Below are 6,599 nucleotides of genomic sequence, written 5' to 3'. Positions count from 1 at the left end.
ATTTTTAGAAAGATAGTGGAAAATCTCAAGTGGGCTTCTTGAGGACTAGACATAGGCACGAGAAGTGGCCGAACCAGTATAAATCGAGTTTGAATTTCTCTATTCCCTTATCTCATTTATGTTATTGCAATCAATTTTGTCTTGCATGTTTAAAGAACATTGTTAAATTGATTGCTTCTTGTTCTTCTTCTGCATTCTAAGCCTATCTTTTAAAAAGGGGGTTAAAAGTTTGTTAGTGGGAATTTTGAAACTTAATTCACCCCTCCCCTCTTAAGTTATTGAGGCCACTTGTCCAACAATAGGTACGGATCCTTTTACCTCCATTGAAAATGTTTTACTTGTTGATGGTCTTAAGCATAGTCTACTAAGTGTTATTCAATTATGTGACAAAGGCTTTCTAGTTTCATTTGACTCTCATAGTTGTGTTATTGAAAATAAACATGATAAAAATATAAAACATATAGGCTATAGAGCTAATAATGTATACATGATAAATTTAGATAAAACATCAAATCATGCTAAATGTTTTTTTTGGTAAAGATGATGATTCTTGGTTATGGCATAGAAGAATTACTCATATAAACATGGAACATTTAAATAAATAAATTTCTAAAGATTTAGTAATCGGGTTACCAAAACTCATATTTGAAAAAGATAGATTATGCGATGCATGTCAAAAAGGAAAACAAGTAAGGGTCTCTTTCAAATCAAAAAAATATTGTTTCTACCACTCAACCCTTACAACTTTTGCATATGGATCTCTTTGGTCCTTCTAGAACCATGAGTTTTGGTGGAAATTACTATGCCCTTGTTATAGTTGGTGATTATTCAAGATTCACATGGACATTATTTCTTACTCACAAAAGTGATGCTTTTCATGCTTTTAAGAAACTTGCTAAACTCATACAAAACAAGAAAAATCTTAACATTGTATCCATTAGGAGTGATCATGGAGGAGAATTTGAAAATAAAGATTTTGAATAATTTTGTGATGAAAATGGTATTGAACATAATTTTTCTGCACCTAGAACCCCTCAACAAAATGGAGTTGTTGAGAGGAAAAATAGGTCTTTAGAAGGAATGGCCAGAACTTTGCTAAATGATACAAATCTTCCTAAGTATTTATGGGATGTAGTTGTTAGTACTGCATGTTATATAATGAATAGAGCTTTAATCATACCTATCTTAAAGAAAACACCATATGAATTGTACAAAGGAAGAAAACCAAACATTTCTCATCTTCATGTTTTTGGATGCAAGTGTTTTGTGTTAAACAATGGGAAAGACAACTTAGGTAAGTTTGATGCAAAATCAGATGAAGGTATATTCCTTTGCTATTCCTCAAATAGTAAAGCTTTTAGAATTTATAACAAAAGAACTATGATTATTGAAGAATCTATTCATGGTTTTTTTTATGAGACTAACCCTATAAGGTCAAGAAAGGAAACACTTGATGATATTACAGATTCTTTAGAAGATATGCACATTCATAAAGAAGGGCACAAAGGCAAAGGAAATGGAAATAATGAAGACTCTCAAATTGATGAAACTAAAACAAGTACAAATACAGATCTTCTGAAAGAGTGGAGAACTTCAAGATGTCATCCTCTTGATAATATCATCGGTGACATATCAAAAGGGGTAACAACTAGACACTCTATCAAAGATGCATGCAATAATATGGTTTTTGTTTCTTAAATGAACCTAAAAACTTAAATGAAGCAATAATTAATTATCATTGGATCATTGTTATGCAAGAAGAGTTGAATCAATTTGAAAGAAATCAAGTATGGGAATTAGTTGATAAACCTAATGATCATCCAGTTATAGGAACTAAATGGGTTTTTAGAAACAAATTGGATGAACATGGAATAGTTATTATAAACAAGGATAGATTAGTGGCTAAAGGGTATAGTCAAGAAGAAGGAATAGATTATGAAGGAACATATGCTCCTGTAGCTAGATTAGAAGCCATTAGAATGTTATTAGCCATTGCATCCATAATGGATTTTAAACTTTATAAAATGGATGTTAAAAGTGTTTTTTTAAATGGTTTCATCCAAGAAGAAGTTTATGTTGATCAACCTCTTGGTTTTGAAAACTCAGAAAAGCCCAATCATGTCTTTAAATTGAAAAAAGGCTCTATATGGTTTGAAGCAAGCCCCTAGGGCTTGGTATGAACGATTGAGCAAATTTCTTTTAGAAAAGGGCTTTACAAGAGGAAAGGTTGATACCACACTCTTTATCAAAAGAAAATTGCATGATATTCTCTTAGTACAAATATATGTTGATGATATAATCTTTGGGTCAACTAATGATTCTCTATGCAAAGAATTCTCTCAAGATATGCAAAATGAATTTGAAATGTCCATGATGGGTGAGTTAAATTTCTTCCTTGGACTACAAATAAAGAAAACAAAGAATGGAATATTTATTAGTCAGTCAAAATATTGCAAAGAACTAATTAATAGGTTTGGGATGGAAAATGCTAAACGCATGGCCACTACTATGAGCACTGCTTGCTACCTGGATAAAGATGAAACCGATCAGTCAATAGACATAAAGAAATATAGAGGTATGATCGGATCTCTTCTTTATTTATCAGCAAGACATCAAGCAAATCCCAAAGAATCTCACTGCTGGATCTCCCCTGTAGTTACTTTTTGGTCCAATTTTTCTTTATACAAATATGTTCAAGGGAAATCTGATTTGCCAGAAAGCGCACCGGGTCATCAAGTATTTAAAATTAAAACGGATAAATCCGAGTATCGAACTCAGGGAACTAGTATTAGACAAGGTTAAATTCAGAAATAAGGCATTGTTGAAAGAAACATTGATAATTGATGGTTTAAAACAGAATTAAACTAAGTCTAGGCTAAAAACAGTAAAAATTGCAAGTAAGTAAGATTGACAACAGTAGATAAAGGTGTTGGATCTTTCTAACAAACAAGCTGATGCATATAAAGATGTTTCTCTACTCAATCATACTTTTGTGTTCTATGATGTAGCCTAAATTACTAAACATCAATCCCTAGTTAGACTGAATCAATCCAAGCTTCATCCTCAGATCCCTCTTGTTGGACTAGGCTGAATTTAGACAGCCCTCATAGGTTTAGACTAACTTAAACTAAGCTTTGTCCTCAGATCCCTCTTGTTGGACTAGACTCAGCTTAAATAGCTTACGAAAGTTTAGACTAATTTGGCCTAAGCTTTTTCCTCATATCCCTCTTGTTGGACTAGACTTAGACCAAATAGCATTATTGTAACAACATATTTAAAACCAAAACTTAATCCGCAGATCCCTCATTTAAGACTAAGTTTCAATCCTGCTTCAATCAAGTTCTAAGGCAACAGTACATTTCCCAATGCTAAAGTCACCTAACTATGCATACAAATGGGTGATCAGACCAAGAGCATACATGATTTAAGCACTGAAAGAAGCATTGAACACATGAAACACAATCAATTAGATATTAAAGTAATTACATCAATCGTTCTTTAGAAATCCCCAACAAGGGTGTTTAGCCAGCCATTACAAAAAAACCCTAACAATAATGAGATTAAGAGTAGAGATTAACTGCTTCTTACACAAGAAGAGGGATCCCTCCTCCTCTTCTCAACATCTCACAATCACTTTGTAACTCACTAATCTCTTTCTAATTACAAAACCTAGGTCTCTCTGCAAAAGCTGCTCCTCTTGCTGCCTCCAAAGCTCTTTTCCCAAAATAGACACTGTGGTGTGCTCTGACTTCTATGTGTGATGGTGATTCTCTGAATTGTTGCCCTAATTCTTCACAAAATAGCTTTAAATAGGCTCTAAACCCGCAACGTTGCACTTAGCGCCACCCTCACGCTTAGTGCGAGTAAGTGGATTTAAGCTTAGTGCCAGTCGTGCGCTGAGCCAGGCTGAAGACAACTGCTGCGCTTAGTGCAATGATATCGTGCTTAGCGCGCGACCCTGATATTGATGCTCTGCCAGATTCTTTTGTTGTGCTAAGCACGCTGAAGCTGTGCTTAGCGGTGGATGCGCGCTTAGCCCAACTGATGAGCTAAGCTCAACTGTCACTTTTAGCACTTCATGACTTAGCCTTTTTTTCACCTTAAATTGCATAGATTTCATCATTAAATCCAATGGAAATATTCTAGAGACAGCTTTAACGATAAAACAATATTTATTAACAAAATTACTACCAAATAACCATAAATTGAGGAACTATACAAGTTTTTGAAAATGTTTTCTATACAAAAGTTAGTTGTATAAGATGACTAACACTTACCTTAGTGTCGTTAAAAGAATAATGAGATATTTGTTAGGCACTATAAATCTAGGGTTATGGTATCCTAAGAATTCCTCTTATAACTTAGTAGTATACTCTGACTTTGATTTTGCTGGATGCAAAACTGATAGAAAAAGTACTAGTGGCACTTGTCATTTCAATGGTTCTGCTATAGTATCATGGCATAGTAAAAAGCAAAATAGTGTTGCCTTATCCACTGCAGAGGTGGAATATATTTTTGCTGGAAGTTGTTGTGCACAAATACTCTGGATGAAACAACAACTTTCTGATTATGGCTTAATGCTTGATCATATTCCCATTTTGTGCGATAACACGAGTGCATTCAATCTATCTAAAAATCCTATTTTGCACTCTAGAACAAAGCATATTGACATAAGGCATCATTTTTTGAGGGATCATGTTCAAAAAGGGGATTGTGTGTTAGAATTTGTTGACACAAAGAATGAGTTAGCTGATATCTTTACAAAACCACTTCCCAAAGAATATTTCTTTGCTATTAGAAGAGAATTAGGACTCATAGACCCAATTAACTTAGATTCCTAGCCACTTTGTTTGATTATAATGTTTTGATTGTTCATAATGACTACTTTTAATGGTTGTTTTGCTTGTTTATGATGATTGATTACTTTAAAAGTTTATAATATATTGATTGCTTATAATCACATATTTGTCCTAATTTCTAGCATTATCTGTCTTTAATTTCCTTGATATTTCAAAATTTTTGCATTGGGTTTATTTCGGATTTGGATCTTTATATTTCTGTTTCAGACTTGCTATTTATTTCTTCTTTGGCTATTTTTCTATGAATGCTTTGGTCATTTATAAATACTGTTTTGGACTTTCTCTATTTGGTATGTTAAGCACTTCGTTGATTCCTGTGTGAATGATTGGTTGCTATGTGAATGATTGTTTCTATTCCAGTGCTTTTGTCTTTTTGATGTTGCCAAAGGGGGAGAGAATCATGTAAGGTACAGGGTATAAATTTTTTTTTTTGCAAACTATTTTCTCCTAAGCAATGATTGCAAAATTAAGGGGGAGTGGTCGTCTCACAAAAGAAATATTTTTCAGTAAATGATTTAAGTTGGTTGTCATCATGAAAAAAGGAGAGAATGTGAATGTATGTGTATAAGGTTTTGATGATGCCAAGACAAAAGCAACACAAGTTTTATTTCTAGTCCAAATCAAGACCAAGAAAACAAAGATCAAGAAGAAAACTAAGACTTAGTCTATCTTTATTAAAAGAGCCTTTTAGTGATTGCAAAGGTTTGGCCTCACAACATAGTTTTTAAATTGATTATAAAAAAGGTTTTAAAATATTTTTAACATTTTCTGAAAAAAAAAACATTTTTCCACTAGCAATCGATTACCAAGCATTGTAATCAATTACCAGAAACAAAATTATTTTTAAAAAGCTTTTTCAGAAAGTTTGAAATTTGAAATTTAAAAAATGAAATTTCAAATTTCTATTTTCAAATTTCAAACTTTCTAAAAAAGTTTTTTAAAATAATTTTTCTTCTGGTAATCGATTGCCAGTGGAAAAATGCCTTTTTCATAAAATGCTAAAAATATTTTAAAACCTTTTTATAATCAATTTAAAAACTATGTTGTGAGACCAAACTTTTGCAATCACTAAGAGACTCTTTTAACAAAGATAGACTAAGACTTAACTTTCTTCTTGATCTTTGTTTTCTTGGTCCTGATTTGAACTTGAAATAAAACTTATGTTGCTTTTATCTTGGCATCATCAAAACCTTCATACACATACATTCACAAAAACTTCCAGCCTAGACAATAGGTTTTGTTGTTTAACTCCCTGTTCAAGCTTTTCCCTGGAAAGCTCAAGTCTAAGTGGTCTAGCCCCTTCACAATCAAAGACGTGAAGCCTTATGGAGTAGTTGACCTGATGGAACCCTATTCTACTGACCCGGAGCGCAACTTGATAGTGAATGGCTAGAGGTTGAAAGTCTTACAATGGTGGCGATATTGAGAGATTGACCATCATCATCCACCTCCATGATCCATGAGGGTGTTTTACGTCAAGCTAGTGACGTTAAAGAAGCGCTTACTAGGAGGCAACCCAGGATTTCTACCCTTATTCTTCTATTATATTAATTCATGTTGCTTTCATGTGTGCTTGTGAATTCCTATGTTTGTGGATATTGATTAATTTTGGCTACACTTTGACTTTCAAAAATGGTGTGAGCTTGTTGCTGCTATAGTGTGATTTCTGCTCAATTTTGGGTATGCTCTACATGAGTAATGTGGTGTAGTTGGTTAGTGTTTAGTGGTTGTTTGTTATGC

Source organism: Glycine max, chromosome 4, assembly GCF_000004515.6.
Source record: "Glycine max cultivar Williams 82 chromosome 4, Glycine_max_v4.0, whole genome shotgun sequence".
Taxonomy (NCBI): Eukaryota; Viridiplantae; Streptophyta; class Magnoliopsida; order Fabales; family Fabaceae; genus Glycine; species Glycine max.
Note: the sequence above shows the minus strand (reverse complement) of the source record.